The sequence below is a fragment of the Schistocerca gregaria genome, chromosome 9, assembly GCF_023897955.1.
Source record: "Schistocerca gregaria isolate iqSchGreg1 chromosome 9, iqSchGreg1.2, whole genome shotgun sequence".
Taxonomy (NCBI): domain Eukaryota; kingdom Metazoa; phylum Arthropoda; class Insecta; order Orthoptera; family Acrididae; genus Schistocerca; species Schistocerca gregaria.
In genome coordinates, this window is record NC_064928.1 from 152,488,801 (window position 1) to 152,516,562 (window position 27,762).

The following is a 27,762-nucleotide window of genomic DNA, read 5'->3' on the forward strand; positions in this document are numbered from 1 at the left end:
GGACTGCCAATAGAACTCTGCTATAAATTTCCGAACATGCGTTTCACATAAAAGAACATGACGTACTACAGTACAAAAACTGGCATAACAAGGGCTCAAACCTGGGACCCTTGGTAGCACAGAGTAACGCTCCATCGACTTCCCCACGGGCGCTGTATATGACAGACGATCACGGTATGTTTTTGCTATGCAACGTAGGTCGGGTACGACTTACACTGACATGATAAAGTCATCGTGTACCTCCAAATATCGTGTCAGACCTCCTTTTCAGCAGCGCATTTCAGCAACTAGTAGTGGCATGCACTCAGCAAGGTCTTGGAAATCCGGTGGTAGATATAGCGCCATGGTACCCCTATTAGCCGTCCATAACGGCGGAAGTGTTGACTTCTCGGTTTAAGTCCCTTAAATGCACGACGGGATTGATGTCGGGTGACCTTGGTGGCCGAATCATTTACTCGAATTGTCCAGAATATTCTGAAAACCAATCGCGAACAATTATGCCTCTATACACACGGAACATTACCATTCATAAAAAATTCCATAGTTTTTTGGGAATATAAATTCCTTTAATGACTGCAAACGTTCTCCAAGTAGCCGAATTTAACCATTTCCAGTCAATGAACGGTCCAGTTGGCCCAGAGAACCCACTTCATTCCATTTAGACACGGACCACATCACTATGGAGCCACCACCGTCTTGGTTCAGCACCTTGTTGACAGCTAGGGTCCTTACCTCCGTGGGGTCTGCGACTCACTCGAACCTTACCAGCAGTTCTTATCAATTGAAATCAGAACTCGTTTGACTAAAATTTTCCACTCGTCTAGATTCCAACCGATATGGTCACGAGCCAAGGAGAGGCGGTGTACGCGATGTCCTGCCGTTAGCAAAGGCACTCGCGTCGGACGTCTACTACGATAGCCCATTAACGCCGTGTTTCGCGTATCTAAGACGTCTCACGTTGATTTCTTGGTTATTTCATACAGTGTTGCTTGTCTATTACCACTGACAAAGCCACGCAAACGCCGCTGCTCTCGGTCGTTAAGTGAAGGCCTTCGGACACTGCGTTGTCCGTGTTGAGAGTTTAGGTATTCTCGGCTCACTCTTGAGGCGGCGGAAAGTCCAGTGCGTCCAGCTCCAATTACCTTTCCTCGTTCCAAGGCTGTTGATTCCACACCTAAATGACCTGAGTATAACTGACAGTTCCGCCAGTTCACTGCAGAAAGAGATTTTCACTCTGCAGCGGAGTGTGAGCTGATATGAAACTTCCAGGCAGATTAAAACTGTGTGCCGGACCGAGACACGAACTCGGGACCGTTGCCTTTCGCAGGCGAGTGCTCTACCTCATTCTGGAAACATTCCCCAAGTTGTGGCTAGGCCTTGTCTCCGAAGTATCCTCCTGCCAGGAGTGCTAGTTCTGCAAGGTTCGCAGAAGAGCTTCTGTGAAGTTTTGAAGGTAGGAGACGAGGTACTGGCAGAAATGAAGCTTTCGAGTATCGGTTCGGCAGACAGTTTTAATCTTCCAGGAAGTTTCATGTTAGCACACACTCCGCTGCAGTGCGAAAATCTCATTCTGGAAACATCCCCAGGCTGTGGCTAGGCAATTTCTCTACAATATCGTTTCTTCCAGGAGTGCTAGTTCTGCAAGGTTCGCAGAAGAACTTCTGTGAACTATGGAAGGTAGGAGACGCGGTACTGGCAGAATTGAAGCTGTGAGGACGGGTCGTGAGTCGTGCGTGGGAGCTCAGATGGTAGAGCACTTTCCTGCGACAGGCCAAGGTCCCGAGTTCGAGTCTCTATCCGGCACAAAGGAAATTTCAATTCACTGCACTTTTTTACGTTGTGCTTAGTTATACGTTGTGCTCGCGCCATGTGTAGATGTACATATTGCTTTTCCATAAGTTTTCTCACTTTATTATGTTAATTACCGTCTACATGCGTTCTTCCGGGCGGCAACGCATAATATAAACTGTATAGGAAGGACGACGGTTCAGACTCACGTCCGGGAGTCCTGATTTAAGTTTGCCCTGATTTCCCCAAATCGTTTGGGGTAAATGCAGGGATGGCTCATATGAAAGGGCATGGCCGATTTCCTTCGTCATTCTTCCTTAATCCGAGCACTGTGCTCCGTCTATAATAACCTGGTTGTCGACACAACGTTAAACACTAATCCCCTCCTCCTCTTCCTTCAACCTAGATCAGTCTTTTGCTTGATGGTTCAAATGGTTGGTTGGTTTTGGGGGAGGAGACCAGACAGCGAGGTCATCGTTCTCATCGGCTTAGGGAAGGATGAGGAAGGAAGTCGGCCGTGCCTTCCAAACGGACCATCCCGGCATTTGCCTGCACTGATTTAGGGAAATCACGGAAAACCTAAATCTGGATGGCCGGATGCGGGATTGAACCGTCGTCCTCCCGAATGCCAGTCTAGTGTGCTAACCACTGCGCCACCTCGCTCGGTGGTTCAAATGGCTCTAACCACTATGGGACTTAACATCTGAGGTCATCAATCCCCTAGACTTAGAAGTAGCTAAACCTAAATAACTTTAGGACATCACACTCATCCATGCCCGAAGCAGGATTCGAACCTACGAACGTAACAGCAGCGCGGTTCCGGACTGAAGTGCCTTCTCAGCCATAGCGGCCGGCCTTTCGTTCTCTATCGATATACTACGTTCCATACCCATCTGACTGCGTGACATTCGGCGGTTTGGGAGACACCAGGGTCCTCTGCTGACGATGGCGCGATGCTGGCAGAAACGTCCGCACTGCGCCAGACGGAGCTACCTGGCGCCCGCAGCGGCTTCGCGTGTGTTGGTGCCGACACGCCACGCCGTATTCCGGCGTCAGCGCTGGCCGCGGCTGGTGTGAAGGGAACTCGACACGACACGGGCGGCCGGGCTTGCTGCGATTTTATCCGCCACGCCTTTCTGGCGCCCTCTCTTTTATTATTTGTCATTAGGCCGGCCGTATCTGGCGCTCGGGCCAGCAAACGGCCAGATGGCGTTTCAGCGGGCCGGTATCTGCCCCCGTAATCCGCTTCCAGCGCGTTCCATCATCGCGTTTCGCTGCTATTGCATTCCATTTGGGAACAAGGCGTGCGAGTAACAAGGTGTTCTCATCCTGAATTTCGCGTTTCTATTTCTGGCCAGGTACGAGATATTCGCTCTAACGCAGTTTCGCCCGTAGACGCATTCGAGCGCTTGGATATTATATCATTACTATCTAAAAGTGAGACTAATACCTCGATGTACACAGTTAACACACAGTTAAAGATATGTTGCCGGGTCTGAGGTTTTGGCACATTATGAAGTTACTGGTAACAAACAAAACAAACCGTCCTAGCAGAACCAACTGTACCGACCAGCCACTATGTCATCCTCAGGCCTTAAGTGTCACCAAACGTGGATACGGAGGTGCATGTAGTCAACACACCACAAGCCCGGCCGTTCTTAGTTTTCGTATAGGTAGTTACAATGAGGAGACAAAGAAACTGGTACATCGCCCAAATATCGTGTAGGGCCACCGCGAGCATGCAGAAGTGCCGCAACACGGCGTGTCATGAACTTGTTAATTTCTAAAGCACACCATCAATTCTGCAGGGCTGTCCATAAATCCGTAAGAGGAGGTGGAGACGTCTTATGAACAGCTCATTGCAATACATCCCCGATATGTTCAATAATTTTCATGTTTGGGTTAGTATGGTGGCCAACAGAGGTGTTCAAAGTAACAAAAGAGTTCCTGGAGCCACTTTGTAGCAGTTGTCGGCGTGTGGGGGTCGCATTGCCCTGCTGGAATCGCCCAATCCGTCCGAATGCATAGTGGACATGAATGGAGGCAGGAAATCCTACGCACGAGTCGCCTGTCAGAGTCGTATCTAGATGTATCAAGCGTTCCATATCACTCCAGCTGCACACACCCCATACCATTAAGGAGTCTCCACCAGCTTGAACAGTGCCCTACTGACATGCAGGGTGCACGGATTCATGAAGTTGTGTCCATACCCGTACACGTCCATCTGCTCATACAATTTGAAACGAGAATCGTCCGAACAGGTAACTCGTTTCCAGTCATTAACAGTCCATGTCGGTATTGATGGGCCTAGCTTTGTGTCGTGAAGTCAACAAGACTGCTCCGAAAGCCTATATCGACGATGTTTCGTTGATCGGTTCTCATGCTGACATTTGTTGATGGCCCATTATTGGTCGGCCGTGGCCGAGCGGTCCTAGGCGCTTCAGTCGGGAACCACGAGACCGCTACGGTCTCAGTTTCGAATCCTGCCTCGGGCATGGATGTGTGTGATGTCCTTAGGTTAGGTTTAAGTAGTTCTAAGTTCTAGGGGACTGATGACCTCAGATGTTAAGTTCAAAATGGTTCAAATGGCTCAGGGCACTATGGGACTTAACATCTGAGGTTATCAGTCCCCTACAACGTAGAACTACTTAAACCTAACTAACCTAAGGACATCATACACATCCATGCTCGAGGCAGGATTCGAACCTGCGACCGTAGCGGTGGCGCGGTTCCAGACTGAAGCACCTAGAACCCCTCGGCCACTCGGTCGGTTCAGATGTTAAGTCCCATAGTGTTCAGAGCCATTTGAACCCAGCGTTGCAGTCTGCAGCAATTTGCGGAAGGTTTGCACTTCTGTCATGTTGAACGATTGGCTTCAGTCGACGTAAGTCCCGTACTGGCTGGATATTTTTCCGGCCGCAGCGATGTCAGAGATTTGATGTTTTACCAGATTCCGACATTCACGGTATTCTCGTGAAGTGGTAGCACGGGGAAATCTCCACTTCATCGCCACCTCGGAGATGTTGTATCCCATGACTACAACATATCATTCAAACTCGCTTAAACCTAGATAACCTGCCTTTGTAACAGCAGTAACCGTTCTAAAAACTTCGCCAGTCGCTTGTTGTCTTATATAGACATTGCGGGCAGCAGCGCCTTATTCTGTCTGTTTAAGTATCTCTCTATTTCAATATGCATGCCTATATCAGTTTATTTGGCGCTTCAGTGTAAATCTCTCAGAGTTAGACAAACCTATGATGTAGTAAATGTAATAACTGCCAAGGTACGATCCTTCTGCATTCAGTCTATATGCCAAAATCTCGAATACAAGACTGAAAGTTGTTATGGAACAACTAAATATCAATCACGTTTTTAATGGGTCGATCAACTACAGACGATATTGTTACACTACACTAAATTACAGGAAATAGACGAGAATTTCAAAGAAATAACCATTTTGTTCTTACAGGTGCCGCAAAGTCATTTAGTAACGTGAAAAGAAAAATGATATACAGTATAGTGGCTGAATTAGGATGTCCATGACATCTAATTAATGCTGTCTACATACAAATATTGAAATTGTCGTACATATGGGAAGCAGAATCACAAACCTAATGATCAAAAACAAATTGGAACGTCAAGGGTGCTGTACTTTTAGAACATGTCACTAGACAATACAACCCTATGTGCAGACGACCTAACAATGACTACAAAGAAGAAAGATGACGTTCAGATGGGAGTCTGTTAGGTGCAGCAGATAGGCTCATATTACAACATAACACTTTATGTAGCTAAACGAAGGTGGTGGCATTTCAGGCCATAACACGTAAGATTAAAAGTAGTCTTCAATAATAAAATCTTCGACTGACTTAAAAGTAAGTAATATCAAGGATGCGACACCCAATATGAATATAACCAAAAAGTGTCCCAAGAATGAAATAAATTTAGTTCCATATTTTTCTTTTTAAAATTCAGTCTTGATCACACCACGTATGTTACAAGAACATAGGTAACCGGTTTCGGTCGTATCACATGACCATCATTAGACCCATGGAATCCTTCGAAGATGGTAGGTGGAGCATTCTTCTCAGCTGCTGTGATGTCAACTGGTTGATATTGGATCAGTGACTTCACCTTTGTTATCGTGCAGTGAAGGTATTGATTGCGTCTGGCCACTGGTGTGCTTTATGTATCTCTTTGGGTTTTCTGCCAGATTTCGAGACGGAATTTCGTTTTGGAAATTATTAAAAGCATCTCGCATAGAAGTACCCGCCATATTTCAAACTTCTGTAAAACTTTGCCAATCTTGGGGATTTTGTGTTCTTTTAAATTTGGCATGCTTTTTTCGCTGCTTCTGCAACAGTGATCTGACCCGTTTTGTGTACCATGGGCGATCAGTACCATCACTTATTAATTTATGTGAGTTATCTCAATTGCTGTCGATACTATCTCCATTCCACTAGTTTCTACACTTACATGATCAGATCGGAATCAGTGAAGACTGTCACTTAAAAAGACGTTAAGAGCATTTTTATAGGCTTTTTTTAAAATAGATATACTTTGCGTTTCTTTTTGATGGTTGTAGGTGTTACGGTATTGAGCCTAGCAGCAACTGCCTTGTGGTCGCTAATCACTGTATTCGTCACGATACTCACTATTTGTTCAGGATTATTTGTTACTAAAAGGTCAAGTAAGCTTTCGCAGCCATTTACGCTTCGAGTGGGCTCATGAACTAATTGTTCAAAATAATTTTCTGCGAACTTCTAACGCGGAAACATGGGCGAGCAGGGCTTGTAATTGGGCCGCCCCCCAATCCTCTGGATGAGGGTAATGCGGACGAGTAGGATGAGGAAGAGGAGGAGATTAGTGTTTAACGTCCCGTCGACAACGACATCATTAGGTACTCAGCACAGGCTCGGATTAGGGAAAGGTGGGAAAGGAAATCGGCAGTGCGCTTAGAAAGGGACCATCCCGTCATTTGCCGGAAGTGATTGAGAGAAATCGCGGAAAACCTAAATCAGAATAGCTGGACGCTGATTTGAGTCGTCGTCCTCCAGAATGCGAGTCCAGTGTGTTAACCACTGCGCCACCTCGCTCGGCCAGTCCTCTGGAGTCTCCGTCTGGGGACGTCTCACAAGAGAACAACACGGCAGTTAACAAGATGGAAGAACTGGAGTAGCAATTTCTACAGTCTTATCAAACTACACGAGAAGATCCGGGGCTGTTTGAAACAGTTCATAACTCATAGCAGAGGCGAATGCTATATTGCATCAAAATGCGAGAACGGTTGAAGCAGCTCGTTTAGTAGGTGTTAGTCTATAGTAAATTCTAATGCTGAATCAGTATTGTATTTCTTGTTAAGTTAGGCCCTGGGTGAAATTTAAGCCCAATGTATGCGAACGTAACAGAAAAGTTTACGTCTAAATTATATTTCTATAGTATGTGTGGTGCACTCATGATTTTGCAGTCTTTTATGTACGTAATGTAACAGCAATTTCGACATCAGCTGCAATCCAGAATTGAAATAAATCAAATGGAAACAAAATGAATCTTTATGCCCGACCGGGACTCGTGCCACAACTTGCCATTTAGCACGAGCGGTCGCCGTAACCACCTCGGCTATCTTAGCGCGCTTCTCGTTCATCCCAAATTCCCATACGTCGCATGTTCGGACGTGTCAGAAAAAACAGACATCACAGGTATAAATACACTACTAGCCATTAAAGTTGCTACACCAAGAAGAAATGCAAATTATAAACGAGTATTCATTGGACAAATACATTATACTAGAACTGACATGTGATTACATTTTCACACAATTTAGGTGCATAGATCCTGAGAAATTAGTACCCAGAACAACTACCTCTGGCCGTAATAACGGCCTTCATGCGCCTGAGCATTGAGTCAAACAGAGCTTGGATGGCTTGTAAAGGTACAGCTGCCCATGCAGCTTCAACACAGTACCACAGTTTATCAAGTGTAGTGACTGGCGTATCGTGACGAGCCAGTTGCTCGGCCACCCTTGACCAGACCATTCAGTTGGTGAGAGATCTGGAGAAAGTGCTGGCCAGGGCACCAGTCGAACATTTTCCGTATCCAGAAAGGCCCGTACAGGACCTGCAACATGCGGTCGTGTATTAGCTTGCTGAAATATAGGGTTTCGCAGGGATCGAATGAAGGGTAGAGCCACGGGTCGTAATACATCTGAAATGTAACGTCCACTGTTCAAAGCGCCGTCAGTACAAATAAGAGGCGACCGAGGCGTGTAAGCAATGGCACCTCATTCCAACACGCCGGGTCATACGCTGGTATGGCGATGACGCATACACGCTTCCAATGTGCGTTCACCACGATGTCGCCAAACACGGATGCGACTGCCATGATCCTGTAAACAGAAGCTGGATCCATCCGAAAAAATGACGTTTTGCCATTCGCGCACCCAGGTTCGTCGTTGAGTACACCATCACAGGTGCTTCTGTGTGTGATGAAGTATGAAGGGTAACCGCAGCCCTGGTCTCCGAGCTGATAGTCCATGCTGCTGCAAACGTCGTCGAACTGTTCGTGCAGATGATTGTTGTCTTGCAAACGCCCCCATCTGTTGACTCAGGGATCGAGACGTGGCTGCACGATCCGTTACAGCCATGCGGGTAAGATGCCTGTCATCTCGACTGCTAGTGATACGAGGGCGTTGGGACCCAGCACGGCGTTCCGTATTACCCTCCTGAACCCACCGATTCCATGTTCTGCTAACAGTCATTGGATCTCGACCAACGCGAGTAGCAATGACGCGATCCAATAAACCGCAAACCCGATAGGCTACAATCCGATATTTATCAAAGTCGGAAACGTGATGGTACGCATTTCTCCTGCGTACACGAGGCACCACAACAACGTTTCACCAGCCAACGCCGGTCTACTGCTGTTTGTGTATGAGAAATCGGTTGGAAACTTTCCTAATGTCAGCACGTTGTAGGTGTCGCCACCGTGTACATACTTGTGCGAATGCTCTGAAAAGTTAATCATTTGCATATCACAGCATCTTCTTCCTGTCGGTTAAATTTCACGACTGTAGCACGTTATCTTCGTGGTGCAGCAATTTTAATGGCCAGTAGTGTACATGCACCTCGGCAGCAAATAATGATAGCTTCTGCGCGGACGAAGCCTTTGTTCGAACTTTTGTGGGAATCAGGTGGGACTGTGCGCGTATGTAGTTTGCAATATATGGTAATTTGGATTGGACAGGAAGCCGCTCGGAGAGCTCAGGTGGCTAAAACGACTGCTCGCCTTAAGTGAGAAATACGGGTTCGAGTGCCCGTCCGCCACGAATTTGCACTTGTCAGTGTTGGATTCATTTTAGTGCTCAATTGCACCTGATGTCGGAACTGCTCTTTCGTCACAATTACATTAACTACGACAATGTTTTACTATCACGCCCGTGGCGGCCCTTCAACCCTGTATTCGCAGTTATCCCACAGACGTCTCGCTTGGGAGCCCTTGTTTACTGGAACGTCTTTGCTTTTTTCATCTTATTTTTCAACTGTGTCCTACATTTTCATCCGTGCTTGTTTACGTTGTTAATCATAAGCAAAAGGTGGAGGATTTGACTACACGTCATAAGTCACATACCCCACCGAAAATAACAATAGCTTGTTCGGAAACAGTCTGAGAAGTTTGTATGGATGTTGTAGGGTAGGATATACTGTGAAACACATGTCATCAAACAAATTCAATTCTGTGCACCATTTTGAAGTTCATTAGCAGTGAATATAGACAATCAGGCTATTGCCTGCACGAATTCAAGTAGCCCACCGTAGACAGTGTCTCGAAATGTTTTTTTCTTTTTATTTGTTTTCCTAAAACTTAATAAAAGAGTGATACAGAAATTGGACATGGGATGGCAGTAACGATCGAACCCAAGCCAAAACCTAAGTTGTCATGTGCGCTATCATGTGCGATTTAGAACTACTGACACTAACCTAACTGTGTCTGGTCGTCCGCATGACTGCAGCTAAGTTCAGTGCTTATTAACTTAGAAATGGCACTACGTATAGAATTTTTCCCTTAACAGTTATTTCTCAGCGTAATCTACCCTGCAACAATCTAACAAGCTTTCCAGATTTTTTTCACTGATCATCGTGTATATAAATGCAGGTTGATTCAGCTGGCATGAGTTTAACAACAAGACTCATGCTAAATTAGAAAAATGTCAAAATACCAAATTGGATGCTTAAAATCATTAAAGTAGGGGACCTGAATTATTATCTTAAAGTATTCAAAAGGTATTCAAAATGTGAAACTTAAAAGTATAAAGCCATAAGGTTTTACACTGAAAGCATAAAAATAAAATTGTATAAGTTTTTTTTTCGTTAATGTATTACAAGTACAGGCCCAGACCAAGGTCTGCATAAATAGTGAATGACATAGCGCTCATCAGATTATGAATGTGTAGCTATGCAGAGGGCCTGTAACAATAAATTATGAAAGTGAAACTCTGCGGAGCAACTGAAGTTAGTGCGAACAGTGTACGACAGTTACGGTTCATTGCATTAGATTCTGCTTGGTGGCGTTGGTTGGTAGGTTGGTTTCGGGGAAGGAGACCAGACAGCGAGATCATCGGTCTCATCGGATTAGGGAAGGATGGGGAAGGAAGTCGGCCGTGCCCTTTCAGAGGAACCATCCCGGCATTTGCCTGGAGTGATTTTAGGGAAATCACGGAAAACCTAAATGAGGATGGCCGGACGCGGGACTGAACCGTCGTCCTCGCGAATGCGAGTCCAGTGTCTAACCACTGCGCCACCTCGCTCGGTTTGGTGGCGTTGTATAGCACACAGTTTTGCAGTGTAGTGTGTACGGAAGCCAGTCTGCAAGCCTGCGTGCTGCTGGGATGGTGTGCGCTGCCGCTGTCTCTGCTCAGGAAATCCAGCTGTCGATCACACGTGCGCTGCGGTGAGGTGGAGGGTTGGAACAGGCTCCAAAAGTTTCTACAAAAATGCATGAAACGTGGACTGTGGGAAAAACTGGAAGAGAAGAGAATCGAAACATTTGAGATGTGGTGCTACAGATGAATACTGAAAATTATGTGGAAAGACGAAATCAATAACCTTCACCGCGCGATAACAACGGTGAAGTCCCTGATGACAGTGCCACCAAAGCAGAGTTGTTAAACACGGTTTTCCGAAACTCCTTTATCAAAGAAGACGAAGTAAAGATTCTCGAATTCCAATCGAGAACAACTGAGAAGATGAGAAACATACAACTAGATATCCTCGGTGTAGCAAAGCAGCTTAAATCACTTAATAAAGGCAAGGCCTCCGGTCCAGATTCAGAGTATGCAGATGCAATAGTTTTATATTTGGCAATTATATACAACCACTTGCTCACAGAAAGTTCTGTACCTAAAGACTGGACAGTTGCTCAAGTCACACCAATACCCAGAAAGGGAAGTAGGAGTAATCAGCTGAATTACCGGCCCATATCACTAACGTCGATTTGCAGTAGGTTCAAAATGGCTCTGAGCACTATGGGACTTAATTGCTGAGGTCATCAGTCCCCTAGAACTTATTACTACTTAAACCTAACTAACCTGAGGACATCACACACCTCCATGCCCCAGGCAGAATTCGAAGCTGCGACCGTAGCGGTCTCGCGGTTCCAGACTGTATTGCCTAGAACCGCTCGGTCACTCCGTCCGGTTTTGCAGTAGTATTTTGGATCATATACTTTATTCGAACATTATGAAGTACCTCGAAGAAAACGATTTACTGACACATAGCACGAATTCCGAAAATATCGTTCTTGCGGAACACAACTACCTCTAAGGAGAGCTTTCGACATGAACGTCAAATTGACTCCATATTTTGAGATTTACGGAAGGCTTTCGACACCGTTCCTCACAAGCAACTTCTAACCAAACTGTGTGCCTATGGAATATCGCCTCAGTTGTGCGACGATATTTGTGATTTCTTATCAGAATGGTCACAGTTCGTAGTAATAGACGGAAAGTCATCGAGTAAAACTTCCGCAAGGAAGTGTTATAGGACCCTCTATTGTTCCTGATCTATATTAACGACATAAGAGACAATCTGAGTACCCGTCTTAGATTATTTGAAGATGATGCTGTCATTTGCCGTCTTGTAAAGTCATCAGATGACCAAAAAGAATTACAATTACAAATACCCTAAATTGTAACTATCATATAGATAATGTGGGTAGAGCAAACCAAAGACTGCGATTGATTGGCAGAACACTTAGATGGTGCAACAGATCCACTGAAGTGACGCCTTACGCTACACTTGTCCTCCATGTTGTGGAGTACTGCTGTGCGGTGTGGGATCCGTATCGGGTGGAACTGACGGATGATACTGGAAAAGTTCAAAGAAGGGCGGCTCGTTTAGTATTATGACGAAATACGGGAGATAGTGCCACAGACATCATACGTGAATTGTAGTGGCAATCACTAATACAAAGGTGTTTTTCGTTACGACCGGTTCTTCTCATGAAATTTCCATCGCCAGTTTTCTCCTCCGATTGTGAAAACATTCTGTTGGCACCAACCTACATAGGGCGAAATGACCATGACGATAAAATATGACAAATTAGGACTCGCACAGAAAAAAATTAGGGCTCAATTTTCCCGCTATCAGTTCGAGATTGGAACGGTAGAGAGACAGCTTAAAGGTGGTTCATTAAACACTCTGCCATGCACTTAACTGTGAACAGCAGATTAATCACATAGATATAGATGTACACACGCTGGCAGATGACGTTCACCGGACATTCGCCGTACCCACACCGTGCCATCGGATTGCCACATTGTGTACCGTGATTCGTCACTCCACACAACGTTTTTACACTGTTCATCGAGTAAAACAGAAGAAATATCCGGCGTTCCCCAAGGAAGTGTTATAGACCCTCTATTGTTCCTGATCTATATTAACGATAAAATATGACAAATTAGGACTCGCACAGAAAAAATTTAGGGCTCTGAGTAGCTGTCTTAGATTATTTGAAGATCATGCTATCATTTGCCGTCTTGTAAAATCACCAGATGACCAAAAAGAATTACAATTACAAATACGCTTAAATGTTTACGCTTCTTAGACCAAGCGAGGCGTCGTTTGGTATTTACAGGCGTGATGTGTGACTTTTAAGCAGCCGCTTCACCATGAAATCCAATTTTTCTCATCTTCCGCCTGCCATAATGGGTCCTAATGCAATTTGGAATTCCTGTGATGGTCTGGACAGATGTCTGCCTATTACACATTACGACCTTCTTCAACTGTCAACGGCCTCTGTCCGTCAACAGACGAGGTCGGCCTGTACGCTTTTGTGCTGTACGTGTCCCTTCACGTTTCCGCTTCACTATCACAGTAGACCTAGGCATCTTTAGGAGCATGGAAATCTCGCTTGCAGATGTATGACACAACTCACACCCAATCACATGATCACGTTCGAAGTCCGTGAGTTCCACGAAGCACCCCATCCTGCTCTCTCAAAATGTCTAATGACTGCTGAGGTCACTGATATGGAATACCTGGCAGTAGGTGGCAGCACAATACACCTAATATGAGAAACGTATTTTTTAGGAGGTGTCCAGATACTTTTGATCACATAGTGTATTCTTCGATTTTTAAAGATGCTTAGTAAACGCTGTTTTCTTACTTTGAATCGAAGAGTGGTCTTTGAACCGTATTTCAAACATGATGCGTGTTTGAACCATGTAAACGTCTGGTCAGTTTCCACACTTTCGTCTATATATACCTACTGTCGCGAATTTCGAAGCTTTACTATTCACATGGTGCCTGAGTCTCTAGCGAATAATGTCATTAGTTGTAAACCTACCCGTAAACCGGGTGCTAATGACCGTAGCAGTTTTGCGCCCTAAAACCATAACAAAAAGAAAACTACCCGTAAACTGGTACTTCGAAATTATCTAGGTATAATATCTCAAACCTGAAACCTTATTAGCATGTTCTTGTCTCCCTGTTCTTCTATTACTTTCCCCCCAACATTATTTTAAACACTGACCCCAGTTGCAAAACACAGTACTCTTATATGTGGTTCCGAGTAGACAACCCGTTTGCTGACGCTACTACTTCTGTAAATTGTACATCTACGTACAATTCTTTTCTTTTCTGATAACTGCAAAGAGTTAAAAGGTAGATACGTAACTTTACTTTGTTGTGGATCTCCAGAGTGGTCGAAAAATTTATTTTAATACGTGCAGTTGAGGCGAAGCAGTAAATGAGAATTATCTTAAATATCAATATAGTTGCTGAATTTCTCAAGACGATCATGTCGGCTGTAGTGATCTCTATATGAATCAGAACTTTCAGTTCTTCCAAAATTTCGGCCCGTAAGTGGGTGAAAAATGAAAAACATGATTGAACTGATATTGTTGTATTTTTCGCTTATAACTCGGAAACGATGCAATCTACGATGATGTTGACTTTTTCTGGAATTCAAGAGAACTTTACCCACATACATTCTCATTTTGGAGACAAATGAAGTGAAGGCGAGAGCAGCGGTACACGAAGCCGAAAGAGGATGAAACATCTTAGAAATTACTTTAAAATTATTGAATAAAATATAAAACATTGTTATATTTACTCTTAGCATTATTACCATATGCTAAATAAACCAAAATTGTTATGCCATTTACATACGTTACTTAATCGCCTTTTCACTGTAGGAGTGATGAAAGCTTAACGTTTCAATGAACATCATGTCATAGCATATTGAGGAATGAGGACTTGGGTCATGGTTGTGGCGAAGGAAATTACTCGTAGTTCAATTGTTCTGTACGCCATATGTTTAGTCTGACGGAGAAAATGACTCCGACCTGTTTTGTGAAAAATTTTATCCTCTTTACATTCACACATGGTCAGCGTTGTCGAAAATTGCCTCGATTTCGATATACAAGCGAAAACCTTAAAGTCCAAATTTTCCGTGTTTATTTTGAATCTGAGGCATCTCCGTGACCAAATTTTAGTGTTCACCACAGGAAAAGTTACACTATTCAGAAGACCGACTTCGGCATCTTATTAATGCCATCTTCAGGATGATGATGACGATGATGATGATGATTATGATTGGTTAATGGGGCGCTCACCTGCGCGGTTATTAGTGCTTGCACAAATTCCCAACCTTTGCTTAATACAATCTCTCCACTTTAATGAATTATGAATTATGAATTAATGAATTCTGTTAAATATTTGGGAGTATGCGTACTGAACGATTTGAAGTGGAATGATCGTATAAAATTAATTGTTGGTAAGGCAGGTACCAGGAAGAGATTCATTGAGAGAGTCCTTAGAAAATGTAGTCCTTCAACAAAGGAGGTGGCTTACAAAACAGTCGTTCGACCTATAGTTGAGTACTGCTCATCAGTGTGGGATCTGTACCAGGTCGGATTGACAGAGGAGATAGAGAAGATCCAAAGAAGAGCGGCGCGTTTCGTCATAGGGTTATTTGGTAAGCGTGATAGCGTTACAGAGATGTTTAGCAAACTCAAGTGGCAGACTCTGCAAGAGAGGCGCTCTGCATCGCGGTGTAGCTTGCTGTTCAGGTTTCGAGAGAGTGCGTTTCTGGATGGGGTATCGAATATATTGCTTCCCCCTACTTATAGCTCCCGAAGAGATCACTAATGTAAAATTAGAGAGATTGGAGCGCGAACGGAGGCTTTCCGGCAGTCGTTCTTCCCGCGAACCATACGCGACTGGAACAGGAAAGGGAGGTAATGACAGTGGCACGTAAAGTGCCCTCCGCCACACATCGTTGGATGGCTTGCGGAGTATAAATGTAAATGTAAATGTAGATGTAGATGAGGACAACACAAACACCCAGTCATCTGGCACCTTCAGGGTCCTATGCACCCGGACTATAGAGAATCAGATACATCGGTGCTTACGTATTTGGTGTCATCAGTATCTGGATTCCATGAATTCATTTTAGGAATGTTCACTTCGATGATTGTCCAGTATCCACCATGGATCAACAGAGATTGAAATTTTTAGTGGAACTTTGATAATTCAGATTCAGCACTCTCGAAAATATATAGAAGGGTTGTCGAAAAAGCTTCTACAAAACTTTGCACTAAGAATTGATTGGACTACTAGAACAGCATTCACCACATGTATTCCCCGACCACGATATTACTGTACTTGGCCTTCCATGCCCGTTTTCAGAACCTCGCGGTGACACTACAGTAAAGAAGTACAGTTGTGGCTGAGGAAACGCAACCCACTGTGCGTGATTTCGTGGTAGTAGTGCATATACACTGACAAAAGCCGTCAGGGAAGCCTAAAGCGCTGACGCGCTCTTCCTGGACTCGGGTAGGCGCGCCTGCCCCCAATCGAATCCGCCCGGCGAATTAACGACGATAGCTGGTGTGCAGGGCACCCTGGATGTGGTTTTTAGGCGGTTTTCCACATTCCACTAGGTGAATACTAGACTGGTCCCCACGTTCTGCCTCAGTTACACGGCTCGCAGAAATCTGAACACATTCGCACTATTCCACGGATTACACTAGACCCAGACAGTTGGGGTACACTGATTCCTTCAAAGGGGGTACGGGGTGGCAACAGAAAGGGCATCTGGGCTCCCCTTAACATTAATATGCCACGTCCGATTAACCAGCATACCACGCAAGTCAGGATAAATGCTTCGACCGAGCAAGGTGGCGCAGTGGTTAGCACACTGGACTCGCATTCGGGAGGACGACGGTTCAATCCCGCGTCCGGACATCCTGATTTAGGTTTTCCGTGATTTCCCTAGATCATTTCAGGCAAATGCCGGGATGGTTCCTTTCAAAGGGCACGGCCGATTTCCTTCCCCATCCTTCCCTAATCCGAGCTTGTGCTCCGTCTCTAATGACCTCGTTGTCTACGGGACGTTAAACACTAATCTCCTCCTCCTCCATAAATGCTTGGAAAGAGAGAGTGCATATACACTGACAAGCCAAAACATCACTGCCAACCACTACACTGGACGTCGCCTGGTGGCATTGCGGGCACGTGATGAGGCAACAGAAGTATGTAAGTGGGACAGGGTGGGGGTATCACCCTATCGAAAATATGAGCTGCAAAGTGGGAAATCCATTGACAAAAAGGGGATAATTAAAGCACAGAACCTGTGAACATCTTGAAACCGGCGAAGCTGGTCGCTTTTGCACTTGCTATTCTCGTGAGCATCTACAGAAAGAGGCAGAAGAACTGGGAAATACCATTAGGCTGTAAATGGCTAAATGACTGAACGCCCACTGCTCTACAAAGAACGTGGGGTTCGCAGGCCTGTCTGCTCTTCAAGTACGATAGATGCTGATCAGTGGCATTTCTGCTCAAAGAGCACATTACTGGTGCTCGAAAAAGTCTTTTGGAGTAAGCCATTTACTGTACATCGCAGTAGACTACCTCCGCGTGTTCAAATGTTGACCTAACGACATCGTCAGCTAGGATTGCATTTGGCACGTGACTATCGGGATTCGACCGTCGATCAATGGAAAGGTGTCGGCTTTTCGGGTGAGTTATACTTTTGCTAGGTCGATGGTCGTCTCCGCAAACGCCGTCATAAAAGTGAACAGCGGCACGAAATGTGCAGCACGCCACAGACAGAAATATTATGCTACGGAAGGCATTATTCTGCGCTTGCAAGGGACCTGTGGTAGTAATAAAAGACACGCTGACAGCTGCGAACCAACTGCGTCGCCTCATGCTTGATGTCTTTCCCGACGGTGATGCCACCTTTCAGGAGTGGATTGTCCGTGTCTCGGAATCATACCCATGCTACAGTCCTTTGAGGAGCGTTATAGTCAGCTGACGTTGATGTCTCGGTGGCAAAATTCGCCTGATGTAAATCCTATTGGACCCATGTGGGTCGCTATTGGGTGCTTGACCGAGTACGCAGATCAGCGCCGCGTTACTTACGGGAATTACACTCCTGGAAATTGAAATAAGAACACCGTGAATTCATTGTCCCAGGAAGGGGAAACTTTATTGCCACATTCCTGGGGTCAGATACATCACATGATCACACTGACAGAACCACAGGCACATAGACACAGGCAACAGAGCATGCACAATGTCGGCACTAGTACAGTGTATATCCACCTTTCGCAGCAATGCAGGCTGCTATTCTCCCATGGAGGCGATCGTAGAGATGCTGGATGTAGTCCTGTGGAACGGCTTGCCATGCCATTTCCACCTGGCGCCTCAGTTGGACCAGCGTTCGTGCTGGACGTGCAGACCGCGTGAGACGACGCTTCATCCACTTCCAAACTTGCTCAATGGGGGACAGATCCGGAGATCTTGCTGGCCAGGGTAGTTGACTTACACCTTCTAGAGCACGTTGGGTGGCACGGGATACATGCGGACGTGCATTGTCCTGTTGGAACAGCAAGTTACCTTGCCGGTCTAGGAATGGTAGAACGATGGGTTCGATGACGGTTTGGATGTACCGTGCACTATTCAGTGTCCCCTCGACGATCACCAGAGGTGTACGGCCAGTGTAGGAGATCGCTCCCCACACCATGATGCCGGGTGTTGGCCCTGTGTGCCTCGGTCGTATGCAGTCCTGATTGTGGCGCTCACCTGTACGGCGCCAAACACGCATACGACCATCATTGGCACCAAGGCAGAAGCGACTCTCATCGCTGAAGACGACACGTCTCCATTCGTCCCTCCATTCACGCCTGTCGCAACACCACTGGAGGCGGGCTGCACGATGTTGGGGCGTGAGCGGAAGACGGCCTAACGGTGTGCGGGACCGTAGCCCAGCTTCATGGAGACGGTTGCGAATGGTCCTCGCCGATACCCCAGGAGCAACAGTGTCCCTAATTTGCTGGGAAGTGTCGGAGCGGTCCCCTACGGCACTGCGTAGGATCCTACAGTCTTGGCGTGCATCCGTGCGTCGCTGCGGTCCGGTCCCAGGTCGACGGGCACGTGCACCTTCCGCCGACCACTGGTGACAACATCGATGTACTGTGGAGACCTCACGCCCCACGTGTTGAGCAATTCGGCGGTACGTCCCCCCGGCCTCCCGCATGCCCACTATACGCCCTCGCTCAAAGTCCGTCAACTGCACATACGGTTCACGTCCACGCTGTCGCGGCATGCTACCAGTGTTAAAGACTGCGATGGAGCTCCGTATGCCACGGCAAACTGGCTGACACTGACGGCGGCGGTGCACAAATGCTGCGCAGCTAGCGCCATTCGACGGCTAACACCGCGGTTCCTGGTGTGTCCACTGTGCCGTGCGTGTGATCATTGCTTGTACAGCCCTCTCGCAGTGTCCGGAACAAGTATGGTGGGTCTGACACACCGGTGTCAATGTGTTCTTTTTTCCATTTCCAGGAGTGTATATGACTTCTGCGTAAATATACAGATTGGTCCGTTGATCGTGACCGGGCCAAATATCTCACGAAATAAGCGTCTAGCTTGAAGGGGGAAACCAGATGGCACTATGGTTGGCCCGCTAGATGGCGCTGCCATAGATCAAACAGATATCAACTGCTTTTTTAAAAATAGGAACTCCCATTATTATTAAATATTCGTGTAGTACGTAAAGAAATATGAATGTTTTAGTTGGACCACTTTTTCGCTTTTGATAGATGGTGCTGTAGTAGTCATAAACATATGGCTCACAATTTTAGGCGAACAGTTGGTAACAGGTAGGTTTTTTAAATTGAAATGCAGATTGTAGGTACGTTTGAACATTTTATATCGGTTGTTCCAACGAGATACATGTACCTTTGTGAACTTATCATTTCTGAGAACGGATGGTGTTACAGCGTGGTTACATGTAAATACCACATTAATGCAATAAATGCTCAAAATGATGTCCGTCAACCTCAATGCATTTGGCAATACGTGTAATGACATTCCCCTCAACAACGAATAGTTCGCACGTGCATTGACAATGCGCTGACGCATGTTGTCAGGCGTTGCCGGTGGATCACGATAGCAAATATCCTTCAACTTTCCCCACAGAAAGAAATCCGGGGACGTCAGATCCGGTGAACGTGCGGGCCCTGGTATGGTGCTTCGATGACCGATCCTCCTGTCATGAAAATATGCTATTTAATACCGCTGCAACCGCACGCCAGCTCTATGACGGACATCCGTCATGTTGGAAGTACGTCATCATTCTGTTATGCAGTGAAACAGCTTGTAGTAACATCGGTAGAACGCTACGCAGGAAATTAGCATACATTGCACCATTTAGACTGCCATCGATAAAATGGGGGCCAATTATCCTACGTCCCATAATGCCGCACCATACGTTAACCCGCCGAGGTCGCTGATGTTCCACTTGTCGCAGCCATCGCGGATTTTCCGTTGCCTACTAGTGCATATTATACCGGTTTACGTTACCGCTGTTGGTGAATGACGCTTCGTCGCTAAATAGAACGCGTACATAAAATCTGTCATCGTCCTGTAATTTCTGATGTGCCCAGTGGCAGAACTGTACACGACGTTCAATTGCAATTCCAGGTACATAGAAATAGGGTATGGGTGCAATCGATGTTGACGTAGTATTCTCAACACCGATATTTTTGAGGTTTCCGATTCTCGCGCAGTTTGTCTGCTACTGATGTGCGAATTTGCCACGACAGCAGCTAAAACATCTACTTGGGCATCATCATTTGTTGCAGGTCGTGGTTGACGTTTCACATGTGGTTGAACACTTCCTATTTCCCTAAATAACGTAATTATCCGGCGAACGATCCGGACACTTGGATTATGTCAAATGGTTCAAATGGCTCTGAGCACTATGGGACTTAATATCTGAGGTCATCAGTCCCCCTATAACTTAGAACTACTTAAACCTAACTAAACTAAGGACATCACACACATGTCCGAGGCAGGATTCGAACCTGCGACCGTAGCGGTCGCGCTGTTCAAGACTGAAACGCCTAGAACCGCTCGACCACACTGGCCGGCTTGGATGATGTCGTCCAGGACACATAGCACACGCCCGTTGGGCATTTTGATCACAATAGCCATACATTAACAAGATATCGACCTTTTCCGCATTTGATTAACGGTCCATTTTAACACGGGTAGTGTATCACGAAGCAAATACAGTCCACACTGGCGGAATGTTACGAGATACCACGTACTTATATGCCTGTGGCTATTACAGCGCCATCTATCACAAAGCGAAAGAGTGGTCCAAGCAAAACATTCAAATTTCTTTACGTACTACACGAATATGTAATAAAAAATGGGGGTTCCTATTTTTAAAAAAACGCATTTGATATAAGTTTGGCCTATGGCCGCGCCATCTAGCGGGCCAACCATAGCGCAATCTGGTTTCCCCCTTCAAGCTAGACGAGTTTCGTTCTTCGTGGTTTTTTCGTTTGCTGCTTATTTCGTGAGATATTTGGTCCGGTCACTATCCTGTATAATGCCACAGATTTCCACAGAACTTCATACGCATAAACAATAATGCATTTCGTTCCAAAGATGGACAAACAATCTATTAAGCAGATGGTCATGACGCTTCAATGTGCGATCAAGTGGGTGTGTCGTGAAATATCACGATGCAAGTAATCCGACTGAAGCGCCTTCAGTTCCAGGTGGAACAGTACTGTACATCTTGTATGCACTGTAATTGTCCGACAGACGGGCGAAGTCCGTAACGCACTGCGTGTGTGGGCCTCCCCTTGCTGTCGGTCTTTCAGCGACGCCGCGTCGGTTTGAGAGGTGGTCTCGCCTCGCCGACGGCGGCCGTCAGGGAGGTGCGGCGACGGTGGCGCCGCGGTGCGGACTCCGGCCGCGGCTGCCAGAGGCGCGGGTAACTTTGTACCGGGAGGCGGCGGCGGCGGCCAGTCGATTGTTGGCTGCGGTGGCGGCGGCAGCTAGGATACGGCAAGGGTCGCACGCAGACAGGTTGGCGTAGTCCGGTGGCGCGCGTCTTCTGCAACACGGAGCAACGGGTGGACCGCGACGCGTCGCACGTCGGCCGAAGGACAGCGGACGATAAACAGATCAGCGTCTCCAGGTGCGAGCCGCGTATCAACAGGTCTCCCTCGACCCGTCTCGCGCGAAGTTTGACCGCCGTGAAGTAAACACCGGAACTAGAGGTGAGTTCGCGCCGATCGCACTGGATTCGAAGATAGAAATTTTTTTCCAGCAGTGAATCTAAATTAATTTAGCACATTCGCAGAGGTAAAGGGCCGCAAACGACGCAAAAAAAATTTACCGAGGAATTTTTAGGTTTCCGTATAACAACCTGTAATAAACGAAGCCATAGAAAATTACTTTGTTGTCCGTCTATCTGTCTGTCCGAATGTTAAAAATTAATTTTCTCAAGTACCAAGTTGAAATTTATACCACGTACTGAGGTCTCTGGTGCTGTAAAAAGCGGCCATTTGTGTATTTTGACACTCGTACACTCACTCATCAAAAAAATGCAGGATACTTCCCGTTGACCTGGAATCATGAAATTTGCCACAAAAGCAAGGTTTCACGCGAAATTTTCGATTTGTCCGTCAAGACACGTCTTCTGCAAGAATGGGCTGAGGTATGAAGGTCACGTATCGATGTCTATGGACCCTTCGTGGTGTAAAAGCGTTAACGTTCTTAGCCAATGCAGACAAACGATATAACCATTTACGTATTTTGATACTCATAAACTAACTTATCAAAACCTATAGGACACTTCCCGTCGAGTTGGGAACATGAAATTTGGCAAGAAGCTGGGTTCCACACTGCAAGTAAAGGAAAAAGAAATCCGAAAATTTTAATTTCTAGTTATATCACATGAATGTTTTTCATTACTTATCCGACTATTTGCCTGTACGTTTGTTAAGACCCTTTTTTCTCAGGTTTAGGTAGACAGGTGAAGTGAAAACTATGGTCCCTTGGTGGTGTAACAAAGTTAAGCTTCGAAACTTAATCAAAACATAATCATTTTTTGTCACATATTTTGATGCTCGATAATTCACTCATCATAAGGCGCTTCCAGTTGACCTGGAATCATAAAACTTGGGAAGAAGCAAGGTTCCACAGTAGCACCAAACGAAAAAGAAGTATCCGAAACTTGTTTGTTTGTAATTCTATCACACGAAAAATTATTATTTTTCTGTCATTTGTTGTCTGAGTGTTCTCTTGTCTCTTTAGATCCCTTTTTCTCGGGAACGAGTTGACTTGTCATGTCTCTTGCTATTGTAAAAAAGTTGAGCTTCTACATCAGCGCAATCAAAACATACGGTCATTCACTTCACATATACTGATTTCTTGCAAGTTTCAGTATCGATAATAAACAAAAATCGTCGAAATGATCGATTCCGGAGATGGGTGAACTTTGTACGGAGCCCTCGGCACGTGAGCCATACTCGTGTCCGGACTTTTCTTTTTATGGATTTACCTATTTTCAATTTGAGAGCTCTAGTTAGAGAAAAGTGAACATAGAAATTTGAAGTGACTTCCTATGAATGGCAGTGTATTCAATCGAGATCTTTTGTAAAAGCAGACTTAAATACAGTTACAGTATTCGCATAGGTAGACGGCCGCAACTGAAGCAAAAAAAGTATGAAACAGCAGTTTTTTACTCAGCTCATAGTAGTTTGCTTACTGTAGCTGGGGAAAGGCGAACAGAGAAATTCGAAGTGACTTCGTGTGGATGGCAGTGGACTCGAAGATCAATATCTCTTCCAACTGTTCATTCAGTCGGATTGTTTATGTAGATAAAGGGCGAAAAATGGTGCAAAATAATGGATAAAATATTTTCTTCATCGGTATTTACCGCTTTTCGTTTTATATTTTAATGTCCGTTTTATTGCTGGTGAAACATCAACAGAAATCCATAATTTGATTTTCACTCTGTAGCGGAGTGTGCGCTGATATGAAACTTCCTGGCAGATTAAAACTGTGCGCCGGACCGAGACTCGAACTCGAGACGTTTGCCTTTCGCGGGAAAGTGCTTCTGTAAAGTATAGAAAGTAGGAGACGAGGTATTGGCAGATGTGAAGCTGTGACGACGGAGCGTGTGTCGTGTTTGGGTAGCTCAGATGGTAGAGCACTTGCCCGCGAAAAGCAAGAAGCCTCTGTAAAGTTTGGAAGGTAGGAGACGAGGTACTGGCAGATGTGAAGCTGTGACGACGGGGCGTGCGTCGTCCTTGGGTAGCTCAGATGGTAGAGCCCGCGAAAGGCAGAGATCCCGAGTTCGAGTCTCGGTCCGGAACACAGTTTTAATCTGCCAGGAAGTTTCGTCAACAGAAATATCCGTTCTTCAGACGGATGGAAGCGTATTTGAACATCGAAACCACTTTCAATTGCGAATTTACTTTCACAATCTTTGGGTACATTACGTGCAGCGAACAATGTAAAAAATTTGAGATATGTACTATTTTCTCTCAATACGTGCCAGTTTTTTCTGTTCCTCGTTTTCTTCTCCGTAGCTCTTAGCCCGACTAGTATACGTGTGCTGTTTCACGGTATATTTTATTATTTAACTTTATTTCACAAGCCGCGCTAAGCTCTCAAATGGAACAGTGACCTAAAAATGTAGAATAATTTTTTTTTTTATTTCGCCTCCGTAGTCTGAGGACGTACAAATTTGTGACCACAGACGTGAAATAAAAGAAATGTATTTAACTTTGTGACTGGGTGCCCTTTCCTGACACCACAATCGTCAAGGTGACGTAAAGGAGCGAAGTCATCTGTGTGAATCGTGAACACTATGTTGTGTGTCTTGCGTATCGTGGTCACTGACGTGGCGTATGGGTGCCAGCCGAGCATTTGTTTAAACGTGCGTGGGAGACCGCCTAAAAAGCTGGCGCGCGGGTCCAAGGTCGTACGCCCGCATCCCGAATTCGAAGCGGACATGACGCACTCCCTGTATCGCAGGTTACGGCGCTGCGCATTACGCTACACGAGCAGTTGCCAGGTTACTGCGGTTTAATTTTGGTGTTGTAGAAGATGAGACGGAAAAAGCTAAATACAAATGAACCTCAGTTTAATGGCAATATATATGAATATCTAAACTTCTTCCATCAGCTGAGTGAAATTCTAAAATACTCGTATATGTGTAGATCAAGAGCAGCATGAATTTTTTATTGAGTTGTAACTTCAGTGATGGAATTGGGAAAACGTGAAGAGAGAAATCGTAACACTCTTTATGTGGAAGACAGCGTATTCATGTACCTCTGCCAACATTGAATTTTAATATACCAATTTTTCCTGAGGTTTTTCATTTAGAGGTGAACAGAGAAATTCGAAGGGACTTGCTGTGGATGTTACCATAATCGAGGATCGATGGTATAAAGTTTCTGGTACATTCCGTGTAAAATAGGAATTTGGAAAAAGTGTCGCAAGTAGAGTAAGTAGTAAAGAAGAAATAAATTTAAACGTCGGGCAGTTTTCATACTTTTCAGCATCGTCTGGGCTGTGGGTCGTACAAAGATATGTTTCTGTACGCATATTGAACGCCATATGTGGATACCCTCTGCGGAATGAGCTGCAAATAGAGTTAGGAACAACGAAGCAGTAATTTCAACCTTCTTGCATGATATGGCAGCCTTCTACGCTTCTCAGTGTTTATAATTTCATATCTCCAGAACTTCGTGTCGTACAATGATATAATTTTGCTTGAATATTCAGTGGTATGTGCAAATACTGTCCGAAAAATGTTGCGCGAATACAGCTACTAATAGGAAAGTAACAAATTAAAACGTCATGGTTAATGCGACAGTTTTACTGAACGAAGAATGAAACTGTAGTAAGGGACATACTTCTACATCTACATGTACATCTACATCGGTACTCTACAAATCACATTGAAATGCCTGACAGTGGGTTCATCGAACTACCTTCACAATTCTCTATTTTTCCAATCTCGTATAGCGCGCGGATTTCCCTTATTTTATCGTGGTGATCGTTCCTCCCTATGTAGGTCGCTGTCAACAAAATATTTTCGTATTCGGAGGAGAAAGTTGGTGATTGGAATTTCGTAAGAAGATTCCTTCGCAACGAACAACGCCTTTCTTTTAATGATTTCCAGCCCAAACCCTGTATCATTTCTGTGACACTCTCTCCCATATTTCGCGATAATACAAAACGTGCTGCCTTTCTTTGAACTTTTTCGATGTACTCCGTCCGTCCTATATGGTAAGGATTCTAAAAGAGGACAGACAAGCTTAATGTGGACAGTCTCCTTAGTAGGTCTGTTACATTTTCTAAGTGTCCTGCCAATAAAACGCAGTCTTTGGATAGCCTTCCCCACAACATTTTCTATGTGTTCCTTCCAATTTAAGATGTTCGTAATTGTAATACCTAGGTATTTAGTTGAATTTACGGCTTTTAGATTACACTGATTTATCGAGTAACCAAAGTTTAACGAGTTCCTTTTAGCACTCATGTGGATGACCTCACACTTTTCGTTATTTAGGGCCAACTGCCACTTTTCGCACCATTCAGATATTTTTTCTAAATCGTTTTGCAGTTTGTTTTATGTTCTGATCAATTTATTAGTCTATAAACGAAAGCGTCATCTGCAAACAACCGAGGACGGCTGCTCAGATTGTCTACAAAATCGTTATATAGATAGGGAACAGCAAAGGGCCTATAACACTACGTTGGGGAACACCAGAAATCACTTCTGTTGTACTCGATGACTTTCCGTCAATTACTACGAACTGTGACCTCTATAACAGGAAATCACAAATCCAGTCACATAACTGAGAGGATATTCCATAAGCACGCAATTTCAATACGAGCCGCTTGTGTGGTACAGTGTCAAAAGCCTTCCGGAAATCCTTTCATCATTTTGTGAGGGTTGTCATTGAGAAAAAGTTTCGTAAACTTTGAAATTACGTTTAAAGTTTATTTCAAGTTACTAAGTGCTCTCATTCCCAAATACTATACGAATAAAGTATGGATATGAGCAACATTGCTTCATATGCTATGTAGGTAGTTCTTGCCCCAACAGCGATTCTCTCCAGATAGTAAGTGAGATATGCACCAAGTATTGGTGATATCGGTCTTGTGGTTTAGGAAGAGTTGTGGAACATACATGCACGCTCGCACATACGTACCGGGTGTTTAGAAATTACGGAGACATACTTCGAGGGGATTTAGAAACCGCCTCGAGGAACAAAATGAGCATAGGAACCCGTGTCCGGAAAAGTCATCCAACGAGGCTGCTGAACGTCGGCGTTACAGGTGCCGGCGCCTCTATGTTTCCATATACAGGATCATTCCGTGATGATGATACAGTGTATGAGGGATGTTGCAGCAGGATAAATCTATCAGTCTGAGGTAAGGGACCCTGCTTTGTAAGCGAACAATTCGAAAGTTATAAGCGGGAGCCATTCTGATAGTGGAATACATGAACCGGAAGCGTGAGGGAGGCACCTTTCAGAGGCGGTAGTATGAACCTAAACAAGCAAAATAACAAAGTAAACATGTTCTCTAAAACGCATGCCTAAAGAGCTACGAGGTATATTTCATCTCCGCTGCTCTAAAGCACATCTCGTCTACTGAAGTGCTCACAGCTAGTAAGGTATGCATTTTAGAGCCTTTATTTACAAAACACTTTTATTTCTTATTTGGGTTCATACTACCACCTCTAAAAGTTTCCAACCTTACAACCTTAATAACAACAGTGCTTCGGGCGATGCCTGAATAACGGGTTCGATGAGTGAGCCTCCGACGTCATACTGAAGCCCCAAAGAAACTGGTACGGGCATGGGTATTCAAATACAGAGATATGTAAACAGGCAGATTACCGCGCTGCGGTCGTCAACGCTATTAGTAGAAAAATGTATACCGAAGCTGTAGATCGGTTACTGCTGCTTCAATGGCAGGTTATCAAGATTTAAGTGAATTTGAACGTGGTGTTATAGTCGGCGCACGAGTGATGCGCTACAGTATCTCCAAGGTAGCGATGAAGTGGGGATTTCTCGTAGGAACATTTCACGAGTCTACCGCGAATATCAGGAATCCGGTATAACATCAAATCTCCTCCATCGCA

The 27,762-nt window shown here is 45.1% G+C and overlaps 1 protein-coding gene across 3 annotated transcripts in view; it reads left to right on the forward strand.

The window, feature by feature from the left end:
- LOC126291838 (connectin-like) overlaps window positions 1–27,762 on the forward strand; it is a 678,893-nt gene that overhangs the window by 247,887 nt on the left and 403,244 nt on the right. Inside the window, exon 1 of one of the 3 annotated variants that reach the window (XM_049985550.1) lies at window positions 21,573–21,871. The exons of the other annotated variants lie outside the window; for them this stretch is intronic. The gene's annotated coding sequence lies outside the window, so the exon portion shown is untranslated. Of the gene's footprint in view, window positions 1–21,572; window positions 21,872–27,762 lie in introns of those variants that run through there. 3 annotated transcript variants of the gene reach the window in all.